This window comes from Cibotium barometz, chromosome 7 (assembly GCF_041138505.1).
Source record: "Cibotium barometz isolate CiBa-2024 chromosome 7, ASM4113850v1, whole genome shotgun sequence".
Classification (NCBI taxonomy): Eukaryota; Viridiplantae; Streptophyta; class Polypodiopsida; order Cyatheales; family Cibotiaceae; genus Cibotium; species Cibotium barometz.
Genome location: NC_141052.1, coordinates 6,620,282 through 6,640,724, shown reverse-complemented (window position 1 = coordinate 6,640,724; position 20,443 = coordinate 6,620,282).

The window sequence follows — 20,443 nt, the reverse complement described above, 5'->3', positions numbered from 1 at the left end:
GGCAAGAGAAGCTCGTAGGCTAAGTCACCTACTTTCTTTGTAATCAGATATGGCCCACAATACCTGGGGGATAACTTCTTGTACTTCCTAAGAGATAGAGAACTTCTTTTGGGGCGTACTCGAATGAAGACCATATCTACTTCTTTGAATTTTTTGTCTGTCCTCTTCTTATCTGCATACAGCTTCTATCTATCCTGGGCAGCTTTTATATCTTTGCGAATTGACTGCATCTATTGCTCCATGTCGTCAAGCATCTGTCTGGACATCTCGACCCTAATCAATGGGTCGGACCAAGTTAATGGAGTTAAGCAATCTTGTCCTCCATACAAAGCTTTTAAAGGGCTTATCCCGATACTTTGGTGATAAGAAGCATTGTAGGCAAACTCGACTAGGTGCAAATAGCTTAGCCACTTCTTGGGCTCCCTGCCACACAGCATGACCAAAGTATATCTTTGATTACTGTTGAAAATCATGGATCTAGGACTAGGCTAGCCTATGGAGGCTCAAACATAATGCTAAACATGATTATAAACAAATGACAAAAGTAATACAAAGCAACACAAGATGCACTTACTTGACCAAGAGATTGTGTACTTGAGAATGAGTTGTTGTGTTACATTACATTGAAATGACCCTTTATATAGGTCCAAGTACCATATGGGCTTTGCCTTTGCATGTGGGATAACTCCTAGCCTTCACCACATTCATCCACATCCCTTTGACCTTGTCTATGATATGACATAGATCACTTTTTCTAACACCCTTCCTTGATCATGGCATATCATAATGCCCTTCCTTGCTTCTAACATTACATGAAAGAAAAGCTTAACTCATAAGGAGTATAGCTCTACAGTACATAAAAGAAAATGACATGACATAAAAAAACATTCCTACATGAAAACATTCCTCTCCCATACCCCATCATCATCATAGCATCATCATCATCATATCCATGAACATTGTGCCTCATGTGCACCATCATGTGTTGAGCATGGAGACCCAACTCCCATCAATCCCCCCTTGTGGGCTACATGGCCAACGTAGGAGTACTGTGAGCATACATCATATCACATGACCTACATCATCGGTGGTCAGAGGTGAACATACATCTTGAATAAAGGAGAGCATCATCATGGCTTTAGAAAGCCCATTCATCATCAGGTACCTCTTCATCATCATAAGAGGTGTCCATACATAAACATTTGGGTAAGAGAGGGCATAATTCATTCGTCATTATAACATAACATAGACAGCATCTTGTTCATCTTCATTGACATCTTTGTCTTTGTCTTCATCCATTCTTGCGTCTTCATCTGCATCTTTCCTAGAGTACACATACTCCCACATACATGTGCCCCATACATGACATGCCGGGCACCACATATTTCAACACCCCCCCTTGGTGCCCAATTGGATCTCATCCCAAGAGATAAGTGCACATGCACATGACACTCACATAGTCACTTAGCCTACATCATGGGTGGCTAGAGGTGACATACATCAACATAAATATGGAACATAGACATCATCACATCCACATATGGGCATATCTTAGCCAAGGGTTGCCCGACTCCGAGGCTGCCATAAACATCATCATACATCCATACATGCATAGAAGGGAGATTTCACATAGTTTGGGAAGAACAACACATACATGGCATACATACTAGGGAGCGTAAACTTAACGAGATCCCGAACATGAAAACAAACATATAACGAAAAAAACATACACATAAACATGAAAAGTGGTTTTGGAGGACTCCGACTCATCATGGGTGCAAGATGCCGCTCTTTTTCCGACGGCGTTTCCATGGCTCCGAGACTTGGGTCTCGCGCAAGAGAATCACCAATAAAAAGCTCGATGCAAAATCTCGTTCCAGTGCATATAACCTTGCCGGTGTCGTGGACGCATTCGGTGAAGTGCAATGAGAATGAGTAAAATGAGAATGAATAAAATGTACGACTGCCCTCATTTCCACTCCCATGTGAATGGCCTCTTAAATTACTTTAAGGTTTTTAAACCTTAGTCTCAAAAAATAATAAAGAGAGCTTTTATTTCAAATGCAAAAAACGGCCAGATTCGCTGCGCTGATTTCGGATTTGTCAGCTACGCTGATTTCGGATTTGTCAGCTGCGAGAAGCCCTTCGTGTTCGCGGTTAATGGCCCGTAATCTTCAAGTGCCTGACCGGACTACAAGAACTGCGAAGGTCGCCAAGGTTATGGCCAAAATCTCCCTGTTTTGCCTCGTTTCTTGGTTTTGTGCAGGTCCTGGTGCTCTCGGAGACGTCTGGAGGCGCTGAGAGACACAGATGGTGGGAGAGGTGGCAAGCATGCGTGCGTCACCTCAGCTTGTGCCTCAGGGCATGTTTGAGAAGGAGCATGTACTACGAAGCGCAGATTTGCTTCTGAGCATGTGCCTGAATGCACTGGCGGAACCCGTAGCAGCTCTCTGCCTTTCAGTTTTGCCAAGCTTAGCTTATGCCAGGTTTGAACATGGGGACACTGGTACCTCTGATGCTGGATAAGGATCTGGTCAACTGCCTTCTTCTACTGCTTCACGAAACTCTCAAACTCTTCTCTTGATGAGATGAATGAAGGCTACTCTACTATCTCTCTCTCAAAAAGAAAACTCTGTCTCAATGCCCTAATGAAGACTAAGGATCTCCTAGACCAAATCTATAGCTCCTAAAATGAGATCCTAATAAAACATGTAAAGGAGGAGAGAAACCCTAATGCAATGCTAACTCCTAATGAAACCCTAATGATGCAAAGACTAATGCAATAATTTTGCTATTCCTTCTTCTCAATGGCACTTCCTTTTGCGGGTACCATATTGAAGAGAAATGGCAAAACAACTAAACTAAGCTAAGCCATAGCCTGCCAGGCTCTGATACCATGTTGAAAATCATGGATCTAGGACTAGGCTAGCCTATGGAGGCTCAAACATAATGCTAAACATGATTATAAACAAATGACAAAAGTAATACAAAGCAACACAAGATGCACTTACTTGACCAAGAGATTGTGTACTTGAGAATGAGTTGTTGTGTTACATTACATTGAAATGACCCTTTATATAGGTCCAAGTACCATATGGGCTTTGCCTTTGCATGTGGGATAACTCCTAGCCTTCACCACATTCATCCACATCCCTTTGACCTTGTCTATGATATGACATAGATCACTTTTTCTAACAATTACTTGGTTTACCCTTTCTGTATGAACGTCGGTCTCGGGGTGGTAAGCTGTGCTGAGATCCAAGAAAGTTCCAACTGCTTCAAAAAATGCAGTCCAGAATCTTGACGTGAATTTGGGATCTCGATCACTTACTATTCTTCTGGGTAGGCCATGCAATCTGAAGATTTCTTTGAGGAACACTATGGCCACATCTACTGCACTGTAGGTTTCTTTTACTCGCATCAGATGGGCAACTTTGGTTAGTCTATCAACTACCATGAAGATGGAGTTGTAACCTGATTGCACTGAAGGTAATCCAGTAATAAAATCCATACTGATACATTCTCACTTCATTTGGGGGATGTCTAATGGATGTAACTTCCTAGGCATTTTTACTCTCTTGGCTAAAACTTTGTGACATGTCAGACATTGACGTACATGATTAAGTACGTCCTTTTTTAGACCAGGCCAAAAAAAGCTTTTCTTTACAAACATGTAGGTCTTGATGAAACCTGGATGTCCTCCTGCAAACAATAAGGCTGTCATGGGCTTCATTCAAAATTTGACCCTTAGTCCCCTCATCATTGGGAATGCATAGCCTCTGCGATTATAATACATAATTCCATCATCCAGGCTATACCCTTGAACTCGGTTCAACTCCTGTGTGGAGTTTTACTTTCCTGTATAAGTAGGGTAGCAAAATAGGGCCAAAGAATCTATCCTGCATGATCTTCTCTCTTGCTTCATGAATCATTAATCAAAGGATTTGACACTATAGTAATTGCAAGCAAGGAGGCTTTTCTGCTGAGGGCATCTGCTACCACATTTTCTTTGCCTGGGCGATACTTGATTTCAAAATCAAATTCCTGTAGGGTTTGCATCCACCTTCTTTGGCGCATCCTTCTGAGTGAAGATCCACTTTAAGCTCTGATGATCTGTCACATCAAAGTGAATCTTTGACCCAATAGGTAATGTCTCCACAACTTCAAGGCATATACTACTGAAAGTAGCTCTAAGTTGTGGACAGCATAATTCCTCTCATGCGTTCTGAGTTTTTGGGATTCATAGACCAGTGCATGACCTTCCTGCATGAGTGCACCTCCCAGGGCAAAACCACTGGCATCAATTATTACTACCTCAAAGGGTAGAGAAAAATCTGGCAACTTTAGAACGAGATTGGTTACCAGGGTGGTCTTCAACTTATCAAAAGCACTCAGGCACCTGGTAGACGTATTCTTCTTGAGAAGATTAGTCAGGGGGAAAGCTATGAGAGCATACTTTGGTATAAAAATTCTATACCAACGAGTCAATCCCAAGAATCCCCTGACTTCTTTCATTGTCTTTGGTTCAAGCCAATCTATGACTGCTTGGACTTTTGTGCAATCTGGAGAAATTCCATCTTTGGATACCAGAAAGCCCAAGTATTTAACATGGCCGGCAGAGAAAGTGCATTTGCTCTTTTTTGCAAAGAGTTGGTGCTTCCTTAGAATCTCAAGAACTTTTCGGACATGAGCTTCATGTTCAGCTGCATTATTTTAGTAAATCAAAATATCATCAAAGAAAACAAGATGCTAAGCTGGAGTTCTGCTGGGATTGCCTTGATTTTGGTGAGACACCTTGATTTGACTTATACAAAGGGGTTGGTCTTTGCGCTCTCGGTCCTTGACTTGCCTGTCCCCTTGACATAGCAGGAGTCGGGCAGTCTTTCAGTCGGTGACCAAAACCCTGACATCCAAAACACCGGTTCTCACTTCTGAGTTCATTCCTTGAAATAGGTGGGGCTCCTGAGAAAGTGTTTTGTGGAAGGGTCTTCCTTCACTTCTGAATCTCCCAGTATCTTGATTCTGATTTGGGCCTTATTATCTTTTTGTGGGTGGAAAGTTTGAAGTACTTCCCAAGGTTTGGAATCTTTTAAAGTTAGAGGGTGCAAGCTTCGGCGGAATCTTAACAACAAAGGCTTTGGCAAAGTCCTTTGCCATTCTTACAGTTTCAGCCATTAAGACAGGTTTGGCATTCCTCACTAAGGTGTCCAATGGCTCGTTCATTCTTCACTAAGGTGTCCAATGGCTCGTTCATTCCTTGAATGAATCTGGGCATCAGTTGCTCTTCATCCAATTGTGGGGAATATTTGAGGAGAAGGGCAAAGGCCTGATGGTACTCTTCAATTGTCCAGCTATCCTGCTTTAGTTCTAAGAACTCATTCATTTTGGTTTCAAGGAAGCCCGGAGGACAGAATCTTTTCCTGAGGTACGCTTTAAGATCTGACCAGGTCTCGGTATTTCTGTCCTTGAGACGGTTTGTCTCGTAATGGTTCCTCCATGCGACCTTGGCCGTTTCCACAATCTTTAATCTGGCAAGAGCCATCTTGCTTCTCTCGTTATAGCCAGGTACATTAAAGTATTCTTCCATTGCCTCAATCCACTTTTTCACTACTTCATCTAACTGCTCCCCTTCACCCTTGAAGAGACCACATTGAGATCTGTGCAGGGCTTTATGAACATCCAGATCTAACTCTTCCTCATCGGTTAGAGGATCCAGTTGCCTTCTTGCACGGGGAGCCCGTGCCTCATGATTCTGAAAAAACGAGATTTTTGTCAACTTAACTCTGACAACAGATTTATGATTATTTAATTTTTACGATTTATTCTTTAAACAGATAATTATTTCATCATACTTCTTGAAACAAGATTTACTCTGATAATTTTATTAACCATATTCACAACAATTTAGAATTTTTTTATAAAACATCGTTTATTATCAAAAGTTTGAGATATATACATAGAGCATCACGGCTCCAAAGTCCCTGCCTCAATCGCGTACGCATAAAGAAGCAAAATTGCGAAGGAGACATGCCATGATAAACACGATTCATCACTGAAAGTGCTGCAATTCCACTTCTAGGGATAAAGCGGCTAAGAAGCCTAAAAACTCGGCAAGAAATTCTAAAATTCCTGGGTGAATGATTAAAGAGTTGTACATAATGAACAACCCCTAGCCTTTCAAGATCATGCCTAGGGAAATATTTTGCCCGAGTCTCTGATGCTGATTGGTATTGATATTAATACATTTTCTCCAGAGAACCACATATACCGACGTCGCTCTATAGGAGGATCAGGGAAGTATAGATCCTCAAAGTGACGGGCAAGCCTCACTCTGCTTACCATTAGGAACTCAATGGAGTCTTTTTGGGCCCTTTAATTTGCCATTGCCTAATGGAGATGATTAAGAAATAGCCAAATAGGGAGATTACATGTGGACTGAAACCAATGGTTTGTAAGAGCCTAGAAGGTAGTGGTCAAACTTAGAATAATAGGCTAAATAGGATCTTTTTTAATTTTTGAAATCAACTAAAACTCAAAAAGTTTATAAGTATATGAATTTTTCCCCTATTTTTTATAGAAAAGGATAGCTGCAGCCTGCAAGCCATCATTAAGTAAGGTCTCTAAAGTGATTCTAGAGGCCCAAAAACGAGTTCCCATGCATTCAATGCACATTCCCCTTCACTTTCCACTATCCCTCTCTCCCACGTTCCCTCCAAAACCCTCTCTCTTTCCCCTTTCTCATAGCAGGGCATTTTTCACTCTCTAGACTACTTCTTTTAGCTATCTATCTCTTGATCTACCTCTCTCTTCACTCAGAAACTTAGATCTATAGCTATGGAAGCTTGATCTGCAACCTCCTCTCAGAAGCTATGGAAGTTTGATCCTCACTTACATTTCCTTACTTCATCCTTCTTCCTTGTCCAACCTCCTTTTACAGAGTGTAACAGCAGAGCTTAGCTATGGAAGCTTCATCCTTCTTCCTTGTCCAACCTCCTTTTACAGAGTGTAACAGCAGAGCTTAGCTATGGAAGCTTGATCTGCAACCTCCTCTCAGAAGCTATGGAAGTTTGATCCTCACTTACATTTCCTTACTTCATCCTTCTTCCTTGTCCAACCTCCTTTTACAGAGTGTAAGAGCAGAGCTTAGCTATTGAAGCTTGATCTGCAACCTCCTCTCAGAAGCTATGGAAGTTTGATCCTCACTTACATTTCCTTACTTCATCCTTCTTCCTTATCCAACCTCCTTTTACAGAGTGTAACAGCAGAGCGTAGCTATGGAAGCTTGATCTGCAACCTCCTCTCAGAAGCTATGGAAGTTTGATCCTCACTTACATTTCCTTACTTCATCCTTCTACCTTGTCCAACCTCCTTTTACAGAGTGTAACAGTAGAGCCAAGCTATGGAAGCTTGAGTTGCAAATGCTTTGGCTCTCATAATCTTACTCATTGTCTCCTCTCACCCCCTCTAATATCCTCTTTCAAAGTGCAGTAATAGCACAGCCAAGCCCTTGGAACTTGCTCTATAACTCCTTCTCTTTTGTACATCTCCCTAGTCTAAGTTTTTTTCTCACCATTCTATTTTCCTTTTCCATCAAGGTTTATAATCTCCCTAATATATACATCTGATGTCTTCTTCTAGAGCTCGAAGGCCTCCGATCAGTATTTAATCTCTCTCTTGTTAGCAGTGGTCAAGATGAGGATGGGCACTGGAACATCAAACAGTATGAGAAGTGGAATTGGATTACGATGCAGCCTAGTACAAGAGGAACCCACAAGGTGTCAAAGCGATACACTGATATACAAAGTCACCATTGGAAAGGGCGGATATTGGAGCTCAAACAAGATCGTGATGGAAAAAAGCTAACCAAGGTCCAACATGTTTACAAGGCAACAGAGCTGAAACTAGCAGTACCAACTCTCACATCTATTGAATGGCCAATTCCAGACAATGCTTCAGTGGCCATGGCTTGTTTGTAGATCAAAAGCAAGGTGCAAAATGCTATGAAGTGCACATATGGATCTCACAAAGCAACCATAACCTGCTTCATACCTCTACACCTCTTTGTGTACCTGTTCCGTACAAGTGACACACATCGCACCCCAACTTTATGGATTGCAAAGGGGGAGAGAGCTCTGACTTGTTTCTTATCACCTGCATGGGATAAAAAAGTTGTTCAATGGAGACACCATCAAATGCGGAGTAATAGTTGAGAAGGTTGTGATGCGCTACCATATTGCCAAGCAACAGTTGTCCATTGCGTTTCCTTACAGGCGATGGAAGCTTACAAATGGAGAATGGGAGGCGTTAGACTCCGACACAACCTCTACAGAACAGGGTGTGCTACATATATCCATGCAAGGTGGGGATATAGAAGATGTTGCTGTGAATGATGACTGGTCCCTTGTCAACTTACGTGACTGCTTAGTTCTTCGAGTGGTGATTTTGCTTTGATAATCAATGGTAGAGTAGTGCGCAAAAGGCAAGAACGATCTTTTCTTTGTAGAGAGATTACTTTCCCTGGCTGTGTAGCTATCAAATAACCACTGGATATGTAATCTTGGATTGAAGTAATACAATTTTAATTTTTTTGCCTCACTGTCTTATTAAGGTTTTTCAATTGTCTTGTGCAAGTTTTATTTTTTTTGTGATAGTGTAAGGTTGGTCACACAAGCATCTGTGGCTTGAGCCACTAGTAAATTAGAAATGACCTTGCGATGGAAGGATACGTTCTTGCTTTCGCATACCATCTTTTTAAAAATTTTTGGTACTTAAAAATTTTAAAAGTTTTTAAAAATTTTATAACAAGGTCGCCCATTTATAAACGATACTTTACTCATTTTCATCAATTGACAATTATCGTTCTCTCCTAACACTTGCTCTCAATTTCGCACACCTTTCTGCATCACACACTCTCTATTTCTTACAATCACTCATAGTCATGGCATCTCTACTTGACGCACTTATTGCACAGCTAGGAAAGCTTGAGCTACTTCATAGGGTTGACGAGATCGTCCCTATGTTTGAGGGAGCATTTGATGTGCGTGCAACAATGCATCTACACGCGGATGCTTTTACAGATGTCATTCAGTATATGGATCAACACATCAGCACCTACTCCATCACGTTTGAGGGTGATGAGGGCCTATGGGTTCCGGTTGACCTCATCAAGTACATATTCAGGGAAGACAAGAATTTTAGATTGCGCCTATAACACCATATTGGGGAATATGGGAATTTCCCACAAGTTTGGGACACGTGGTCAAAAGTTTGGATTAACCATAACTTGAACACACTAATCCAAAATGAGCGCTTTATAGCTCTTTAGATTCCATTTTTCAAGCGCTTTCCAACGATAGGTCATATGATAGGGTTTTGAGAAACTTACAAACATGTTATCCATGTCCCCTTTTTTAAGTATTCAAAAATGAGAATTGGGAAATTCCCAAATTCACCAATATGGTGTTCTATCAAGGTTTTTAAAATCCCTCACAGAAAAGGACTACAGGAATGAGGAGGAAGACTTACTCTTGGATCTACAAATGGGCAACATCGGCACTTCTTTCCTGAGTTGGGACATGGTTTTGGTCCTTCTGTTACAAGAGGGTGTGGCGAAAGAAAGTGGCAAGGAAAAAGAAAAAGGCAAAGCAAAGCTAATGGAGCAGGTCCAAGAGGCCCATGCTGAGGAAGAGAATGTTACAGAACAATGGGAGGCCTCAATGGCATTGGTGGCTCTACAAGAGAATGTCCCCGAGGAGGTTTCGGACCTAGTTTTAGAGGGCGATGAAGTACTTGAGGAGGTCCCAGACCTTGTTGTCACGTCTTTGCATCCAATCATTATTGATGGGAAAGAATTTTTGTTTCTGGATGACATTGCCAAGACACTCGGGTTTCGCGAGGATGAGGCACTGTCTATTATTGCCGTGAATGCTAGGGGTCAAGACAAAGGGAAAGTGAAAATCTCTTTTGAAGATGACAACCTCACAAAAGCGCTTGCATACGATATTGGTAGCACTTCCTTGGAAGATGTAGTGGCCAAAGCGCTCGTTGAAATAAAGCAAGATGTGCAATTCTATGAGAGCGTAGCTGCCTTTGAACAACACATGCCCTTGGTTGCTGGCGATGCTCAAGACCAAGGAAGCATAAACTTGACAAATGAGCAACTAGTTGCAAGTGACGATGCAACTGAGGTATGTCCTAACTTCTTAGTTGTAAAGTAAATTATTTTTAGTTGTATCATTTCACGCTTCCTAACTTCTATATTGACATGTTGACAGACTGCTTTTGAAGTGGACAAGTTTGCTATGCGCGTAGGAGGAACGCGGCCAAAGTCAGAGGGTCGAGATGCATCTCTTTGGCACTACATACCTGCCCTCAGAGCCGACATAGTGCGGGTTTTTCATTTAGACTATTCAGAGATCGCCTATGCTGAGCTCCTAAAATGTAAAGCACTTAGTGCAGTCTTGTCGGAGAACCCCTTAGCCTCAAACATAAATAAATGTATTTTGGTAGCTAGGGAAGCTGCCTTGTATTGCTTTACGGGCAAGCATCTCGGCTCAGTTTTAAGCCATTGTGCCCTTTCTCAGGCTCAAGGAATCAATGAGCCGAGTGATATATTCCAAAGCTTAGGCCAGAAACCAGCCTCTAGAACTCTCTCTCCTGAGCTCTTCCAAGAGCTTATTAAAAAGATGTAATGCAAACTTCTCTTCCAAGTTTAATAAAATTTTTTTGTTGTGCATTGTAAGTTGTGATTTTTCCTGGCGTACTTGTGATATACCATTTCAAGCCTCGCAATTTTAAGATTTTGTTCATGTGTTCATAGAAAATATTGTTTAGGATTCATTTTAAATGTGATCATGATTAAAAAAAGTATTCGAGATTGGGGTAGAGCGGTACGTAAAAATGTTGTATTTATAGATGTATACACCCAAAATATATAAGATTTTGGGGCTATTAGGGCACCTAAAGGGCCTTATGAGCCTCACAAGACCAAAAAAATAAAAAATAAAAAAAAAAGATGCCATGTGCGCTACGGCGCGGAAATTGGCATTTTGACCTGGTCAAACTAGCGATTAACGCGCCGTAGCGCACATGGCATTTTTTTATTAATTTTTTTGATTTTTTTGGTCTTGAGGCTCAGAAGGCCCTCAATAAGGGTCTCTAGGTGACTTTATAGACTCTACCTTTTTTGTATATATAAATATATATGTGTGTGTGTGTGTGTGTGTGTGTGTGTATATGTGTATGTGTATATATATATATGTGTGTATATATATATATATGTGTGTGTGTGTGTGTGTGTGTGTGTGTTTGTGTGTTTTTTTTCCTGTGTGTATAGTGCTTTTATATTTTTTTAAATGAAATGTTCATTGGCACTGAGCATACAAAAAAAATCGGACTCAACAAAGAATGTAACACAACTCAAAAAGCTTTCATTAATGTTTGAAAATGCTACAAAGGAATTTGGGAACATTACAAAAGTTTGTAGGGAGAATTACAAAGTGGGTTAGCCTATTGAGGTAGAAGGCTACGCTCTAAACGTAGGCGTAGGGCTAGGGACATATCTACAGGCTTCAAAGTGACTCTCTTGGCATGTACCATAGCCAGCACTGAGTCTTCAAAAACAGAAACTACAATATCTTCAGCAGAGCTCTTCTTGAAGAGCTTCAAGAGTTGTGCTCTGTATGCTGTCAACCCTGTCAGAAAATTTTTCCATTGTTTCTCTCACCAGTCAAGAGAATGGTGCCTTGGGGATGAGAAGATCTGTGCTTTTCTGATATTTCCTAATCTCTCGTAGCGCGACTGTCCCTGGCCTCCATTTTCTCTTCTTCTTTGTAACCGGTGGAGGCGGTGGTGGTCTTTGATTCTCCCACGGTGGTCGTTCAGACTTGAACTTCTTTTTCTTTTGTGCACGCTCTTTCTCTTCTTGTTGGTCTCGAAACTTGCCCTCCATTCTTTTGCCACACTTCTTGACTGGACGTCTGGATGTTGTGGCTGCTCATGGCTGTGCTTGGCTTGCCCTCCTTGCGTCCTCTTTGGGCTGCTGTCTCTTTTGCATTTCTGTCTCCCAAGCCACCCTCACAAGAGCAAACTCTTTGTCAATGGTATCTTTCGTGATGCCATAGGACAAGATCTCGACCTTCCTATAAGATTCTTCCCCCAGCCTTCGAGGTATACAGGAGTAAGAATCTCCCTTTCTGATCTTATAATTATTCCCTCTCTAAAATAAAAGAAAGATTCTGTTTAAAAAAGGAAGACCCTTTCCCTAGAATACTTCTCAGGAGTCACGCCTGTTTTAAGGATTCAGAACAATGAGTTCAGAAGTGAAAATCGATGTTTTGGATACCAAGGTTTTGGTTTTCATTCGAGTACGGCCCAAAAGAAGTTCTTTATCTCTTGGGGAGTATAAGAAGTTATCCCCCAGATATTGTGAGCCTTATATCTGAATTCAATGAAAGTAGGTGACTTAGCCTACAAGCTTCTTTTATCTCCTCATCTCAAAGTTCTTAATGCCTTCTATAGAAAAATGTGCCAAACCCAAATCTTGGAAAGACGATAAAACTTCAGTGGCAAGTTGCCGTTGGCTTCTAAGTTACGCTAGCTCCTTCCTTTATATAAGTCGTAACTTTTACTTGTCGCTCACAGTAATCTTACTTCCATCGATCTCCCTTCTTCTTAATCTCCTTCATGGCTTGGCAACAGAAATTAGTTTTATCCATGATGATTTCTCACCTTCAAGACGCAAGAGAGTCTGTGAAGAAAGATTTTATAGAACAGTATGAGCGCTCACTTTTCCCTCACTTGGGAACTTCTGTAGCGCAGACCAAATGGCGGACCTATCAAGACATAACTAGGGTAACACCCTGGGGTCAGCAGCACTTTCGTAACAATGTCCGCTTAGCCATGGTTATTGAAGCCTTAGGTTTGGGTCCCCGATACTACTGCATCATGAGATCAAGGCATCTTGGGTTTTCTGAGCGAGTCTTCTTACTGGCGTGTTTTCTTCCTCATGAGAAGATATGCCTTTACCCCGTTTTTGGCTTACCTCTCAGAGGTCCTTTTGTTAGATCACCTCATACCACTGAGATAGGTGCGACAATAACCAACAGAATTATTCCCATAGATGAGTTACCTTATACATGCGCAGCTTGTGAGTGCTGCTTTTGTGATCATATGATGGACGGGCTTATAGAAGTGTAAAGAGTTCTTCTATCTTTACTGTATATGTTCCAAGTTAAATAAAGTTTAAATCTTGTTCTTGTCTTGAATCTTACTCTCTTTGAGACTTTTCTTGGTGATTAATCTTTATTCGTGCATCTTGCGAAATTATCCCAAGTTGCGAGATGAGGACATCTCGCGTTTTTTAAGTGGGGTAGAATGTAAGATTCCTCTCCCAACCCCCTTTTTTGATGTCCATCATATTCCCCTATAATCAATTCCCTTTTCTGAAATATAAGAGATCTTGTTTCTGCCTGCTTTGGCATAGAGAGAGAAAATATTCTAGAGAGAGAATATTCAGATTTTGAATATTTTTGGATAGAAAAATAACTCATATAATTAAGATGAATTTCCCTGAAACAGAAATTCAAAAAGAATTTTCCAATGTGCAATTGGAATTAATTGGAAATAGGTATAAAGAACCTTAGTCTAAGGGTCTAGATTTTCAGAAATCTTTGGATTATGGTCCAATTAAGGTTCCTATGGGCCAATAGCATCAATCCATGTGTAGGGAGGAGATAAATCTAATTTGTAAAAGAAGATACCCAAAAATGAGTAAATGCTCACATAAGATGAAGAGTTGAATATGTACAAGGTTTATTAGTAAAAAACTATGAGTAATATCAAAAAAATGAGATAAATTGAGTATCTAAAAATGAGTAAATACTCACATAAGATGAAGAGTTGAAAATGTACAAGGTTTATTAATAAAAAACTATGAGTAATATAAAAAAAATGAGATAAATTGAGTATCCAAAATGAGTAAATGCTCACATAAGATGAAGAGTTGAAAATGTACAAGGTTTATTAGTAAAAAACTATGAGTAATATCAAAAAAATGAGATAAATTGAGTATCCAAAAATGAGTAAATGCTCACATAAGATAAAGAGTTGAAAATGTACAAGGTTTATTAGTAAAAAACTATGAGCAATATTAAAAATATGAGATATTTTGGGTATAATGATTCCATTTTGACACATATGTAAGGAAGGGAAATTCTTTAAAGGAGGTGCATATTTCACATGCTTGAATGAGTTTTAAACTCACAAAAATTGAGATATTTCATCTCTCCTCTCTCCTCATTCAAGTCTAGTTCCAAAAAGTTAGCTTAACTGACCTAAAAATGGTCAAAAAGTGACCAAACTGACTTGGAAAATTCTAGAATCAGTTTGTTTGGTTAGGAGCTCAAATTTTCCTATAAATAGAAGCCTCCCCCTTGTTGAAAAATATAGTGTCTTGTGCATTGTTACTCTACCCCACCTAAGCCAAGAACTGTGAATTCTTTAATAATTCACTAGTTTTTGACACTTCTCTCTTTTCTTCAATCCCCATTGGTGGCTCCATCAACATACTAAACCAATTGATTGGTTGGGGGCCTCTACCGTGAATAAAGAATCAAGCAAATTGTAAGGTAAGTATGGTGAATTTTGATCTTTTCTATAAATTCTCAATGTTTCTCTCTTCTCAACCCCTCTCAAGCTTGAGAAGCTTAATTGGTATGGTTTTTGAAATGCTATTGAAGTTAATTAATTAATGATAGTAAAGAATTACATAAATTTTCATTTATGTATAATTCTAATGGTTTTTTCTCTCTCTCACTTAAGAAATGGTCATACTCATGACCCATTCTCAATCCAAATGAAGCTTTTCATAAAGCTTTTTCTTAATCCAAGACTAATCTATGCTTGAGAATAAATTAATAGTTTTTTTTAATCTATACTTTTAGTTTATGTATTCCATGATTATTTTTGATTCAATCCATTAAGGGTTGATGATCCAATTAGGGATCATTCTAATCATTCCCTTAAAGATAAGCCTTATCTTTTAAAATAATTGAGATTTATCGGTTATAGTAGCGGAGCTATGGCAAAATTTTATAAAAATTTACACATAAAATAATTTCAATTAAAGCATGAAAAGAGGATTTCCTACCATATTCTAGGAATTATCATCCTAGATTAATTGAAAGAATTTCATAGTAATCATGGAAAAATTAAATTTTTATATTATGCGTAAAAGATAAATATATTATTATAAAAGTGTTACTTTTAACATAATTAAATTTTATGCATATAGGTATACATAAAAGATGAATATTTTATTATAAAAGTGTTACTTTTAGCATAATTGAATTTTATGCATAAGAGGTATACATAAAAGATGAATATTTTATTATAAAAGTGTTACTTTTAGCATAATTGAATTTTGTGCATAGAGGCATGCATAAAAGATAAATATTTTATTATAAAACTGTAAAGAAGAAAAAAATGATTATTTTATTATAAAAATGTTATTTTTATCATATTGAATTTCGTGCATAGAAATGAAAAAAATAAATAAATTATTATTTTATTATAAAAATATTACAAAAAAATGATTATTTTATTATAAAAATATTATTTTCATCATATTGAATTTCGTGCATAGAAATGAAAAAAATAAATAAATTATTATTTTATTATAAAAAAATAATTATTTTATTATAAAAGCGTTACTTTTATCACAATTGAAATTCTTGCATAGAGGTATGCATAAAAGATGAGTTAAGATGTGTATGGGATGAGGTAAGAAGTGTATGTGATGGGATAAGATGTATATGAGATGAGTTAGGATGTGATAAGATGAGTTGGGATGTGATAAGATGTATATGAGATGAGTTAGGATGATGTGATAAGATGAGTTAGGATGTGATAAGGGGTGTATGAGATGTGATAAGATGTGATAAGATGTATATGAGATAAGTTAGGATGTGATAAGAAGAGTTAAGATGTGATAAGATGTGTATGGGATGAGATAAGAAGTGTATGTGATGAGATAAGATGAATATGGGTTGTGATAGGGTGAGAATGGATGTGATGAAAAAGAATAGATGAGAAGGCGTATGGGGTTATATGAATGGGAATGAGGAAATGGATGTATGTATGTATGGATGTATGCATGTAGATGTGAATGTATGCATGTGGATGTGTATGTATGGATGTATGTATGTGGATGTGGATGTATAAATATTGATGTGAAAATGGATGTATGCATGGATGTGTATGAAGAATAATGAAGGTGAATGTGTATGGAAAATAATGTGTTGTTGATATGAATGAATGGATGAGAATGAGTACATATGAAGGGAATGTGGAATAAGTAATGTGGATTGAGGAGGGATAATGTGGAAAGACAGAATTCGATATAGAAACTGTATTTTGTGACTGTTTGTAAATGCTGTTTGTAAATGACTGTTTTATGTCAAGAATGCTGGGAAAGTATTTTGACCATCTTGTGATTAAGGTCGTGGAGACCTAACTGATAAAGTTGCAACTGCTGATGGAGAGTCAATGGAGGACGTCTCGCGTAGCAAGGTCGGCCGAGGTCTTGACCAGCCTCGGTGCGATTAAAATGGTGAGCTTCTGGTACGGTGGATGAGGGGCCAAGATGAGTGAAGCGCTAGGTCACCTGCGAAGGATCCTAGAGGGTGCTGACCATATGGTGCTCGGGCTCTGGGTCACCCAGGATACCCACGTGTGCGTCGAGGAAGATATTGGAACAAGGAGTAAGAGTTGTTTTTCTGAAACCGGGCATGGATCTGGTTGACTGACCTTGCTGGTCCTCAAACGGATGAGTCCATGGCTCTTTTTATATGGATCTGTTGGTTGATCTTGCTGATCTTCAACGAGAGTCCATCTTGATAAGTGATTATATTGCCGAGTATTATGGGCTAGGAACTATTGAAATGGCCCCTGAGTGGACAGGTGGTGAGCGTTCTAGTTGCCAATGATGCCATAGATACTCTGATGAAGGAATGATGGGAAATTGAATCAACCGGATAATTTGAAAGATGGTGATCAGTGATACTATGGTTTTATTAAAGGATTGTTTTAAAACTAGTTGAATCTGTGAAAAGGCAATTTCATATTGGTAAGTGGTGTGACTAGTTTTATTTTGCATGAACTTCCGGCTAGGGGGCCTTGGAACTCTTTTCCTTGGTACCCGGGACAAAACCTAACCAAATTCTTAATTGGATCCCATCACTACAGTGGTTGGGCGGTTGGCTAATCCATGGGATTGGATGGCGTTAGGTTGGACTGATGGATCCGTAAATCGAGACTCAACTTTTGTTATTACGATAGATAAAGTAAATCCCGGACAGTAATTGTTCTATGGATAGGAATCAACGGCTGTGCCTCTTGAATGGGGAAAAAAGCGTTGATCCCAATGATCCAAGTGCAAGTTTCTTCCTTGATTTGATCAAGTATCTTGAAGATGCAATTGGATCAGCTTGATCAAAAATGATCTTGACTACGTTAGAGTAAAAAGTTTTTTTTCTTGGTGGAATCGCCCGTGTTTTCCAGGTAAAGAAAGTTTTTCCGGGTTCGGTTTTGAAACAACCGTCGGATTAGTCTCTTGTCCGGATATCCGTGGTGGGCGAGGCCCCGAATGTGGGACCCCTGTCCCGCGCGAGAAGTGCTACTTCCACTGCTAGTATCCCGAATCTGTTGCTCAGTGGGAACAGGGGGATCTCACAGTATAATATAAAAATTCAACTTTCCCATGATTACTATGAAATTCTTTCAATTAATCTAGGATGATAATTCCTAGAATATGGTAGGAAATCCTCTTTTCATGCTTTGAATGAAATTATTTTATGTGTAAATTTTTATAAAATTTTGCCATAGCTCCGCTACTATAACCGATAAATCTCAATTATTTTAAAAGATAAGGCTTATCTTTAAGGGAATGATTAGAATGATCCCTAATTGGATCATCAACCCTTAATGGATTGAATCAAAAATATCATGGAACACATAAACTAAAAGTATAGATTAAAAAAAACTATTAATTTATTCTCAAGCATAGATTAGTCTTGGATTAAGAAAAAGCTTTATGAAAAGCTTCATTTGGATTGAGAATGGGTCATGAGTATGACCATTTCTTAAGTGAGAGAGAGAAAAAACCATTAGAATTAAACATAAATGGAAATTTATATAGTTCTTCACTATTATTAATTAATTAACTTCAATAGCATTTCAAAAACCATACCAATTAAGCTTCTCAAGCTTGAGAGGGGTTGAGAAGAGAGAAACATTGAGAATTTATAGAAAAGATCAAAATTCACCATACTTACCTTACAATTTGCTTGATTCTTTATTCACGGTAGAGGCCCCCAACCAATCAATTGGTTTAGTATGTTGATGGAGCCACCAATGGGGATTGAAGAAAGAGAGAAGTGTCAAAAACTAGTGAATTATTAAAGAATTCACAGTTCTTAGCTTAGGTGGGGTAGAGTAACAATGCACAAGACACTATATTTTTCAACAAGGGGGAGGCTTCTATTTATAGGAAAATTTGAGCTCCTAACCAAACAAACTGATTCTAGAATTTTCCAAGTCAGTTTGGTCACTTTTTGACCATTTTTAGGTCAGTTAAGCTAACTTTTTGGAACTAGACTTGAATGAGGAGAGAGGAGAGATGAAATATCTCAATTTTTATGAGTTTAAAACTCATTCAAGCATGTGAAATATGCACCTCCTTTAAAGAATTCCCCTTTCTTACATATGTGTCAAAATGGAATCATTATACCCAAAATATCTCATATTTTTAATATTGCTCATAGTTTTTTACTAATAAACCTTGTACATTTTCAACTCTTCATCTTATGTGAGCATTTACTCATTTTTGGATACTCAATTTATCTCATTTTTTTGATATTACTCATAGTTTTTTACTAATAAACCTTGTACATTTTCAACTCTTCATCTTATGTGAGCATTTACTCATTTTTGGATACTCAATTTATCTCATTTTTTTGATATTACTCATAGTTTTTTATTAATAAACCTTGTACATTTTCAACTCTTCATCTTATGTGAGCATTTACTCATTTTTGGATACTCAATTTATCTCATTTTTTTGATATTACTCATAGTTTTTTACTAATAAACCTTGTACATATTCAACTCTTCATCTTATGTGAGCATTTACTCATTTTTGGGTATCTTCTTTTACAAATTGGATTTATCTCCTCCCTACACATGGATTGATGCTATTGGCCCATAGGAACCTTAATTGGACCATAATCCAAAGATTTCTGAAAATTTAAACCCTTAGACTAAGGTTCTTTATACCTATTTCCAATTAATTCCAATTGCACATTGAAAAATTCTTTTTGAATTTCTGTTTTAGGGGAATTCATCTTAATTATATGAGATATTTTTCTATCCAAAAATATTCAAAATCTGAATATTCTCTCTCTAGAATATTTTCTCTCTCTATGCCAAACAGGCAGAAACAAGATCTCTTATATTTCAGAAAAGGGAATTGATTATAGGGGAATATGCTGGACATCAAAAAGGGGGTTGGGGGAGGAATCTTACACTTCCCTTTCTGTAAGATAACCTCTAGCTGTTCTAGGGTGTCGGCCTCAATAACAATCTCCGATTGGTTGCCCTTGACCTTCCTCGGCTTCTTTTCGACGCCGCTCTTCTTTCGCTTCTCTACTAGGCTCTGCTTCTTCAGCTTCCTTCCTGCGTTGCGCTTCTTCGGCCTCCTTCCTGCGCTCTTCTTCTCTCATCTCCTTTGCCTTTTGCTCTGTTACTACAGGTAGATTTATCCTTTTTACTGTAGCAAGTAGTGGGCCGAGTTGATCGAAAAACCGCAAGTCTTGCTCATGTTCTTCTGGCATGGCCTAGGTATGTACGTGTGCGAGAGATAGTGGGAGGGCAAGAGAGAGTAGAGCACAAAGAAGAAATTGAAATGTGGCGGCTATAAATGAAAAATGACTTAAATATGTCTATAAATATAATTTTTTAAAACTTTTAGAAAATTAAAAAACACAAAAAGATTATAATCAGAGAGTTTAAGCCCATGAGGAACCACACCGACGCTTGCTTGCTACCCACTGCCATAGTCTCTCCCTAGCATTTGATCTGTTGTATCCTTCAGTTCTTCTTGCATTAACAGTTTTCATTATTTGACGCCTAAGAGACAAATTACTGTGAGTTTTCTGCCTTTTTTTGCCAACCAGAACACGATAGAACCAGTTGAACATTTCATGGAGCGCATTACTCTTGACTTTGCCACCACCATGGCGAGTGCCCTTAAAGTACACGGCCTTTGCTTGGTAATGTGATTTCTCCATGCCTTGATTGCTCCAAAGTGCTAAAGAGCCATATCTATCGAGAAAGTATGGCCCATGTGCATACAATATATGCTGCATAGAAAATTACAAAAAGTCAA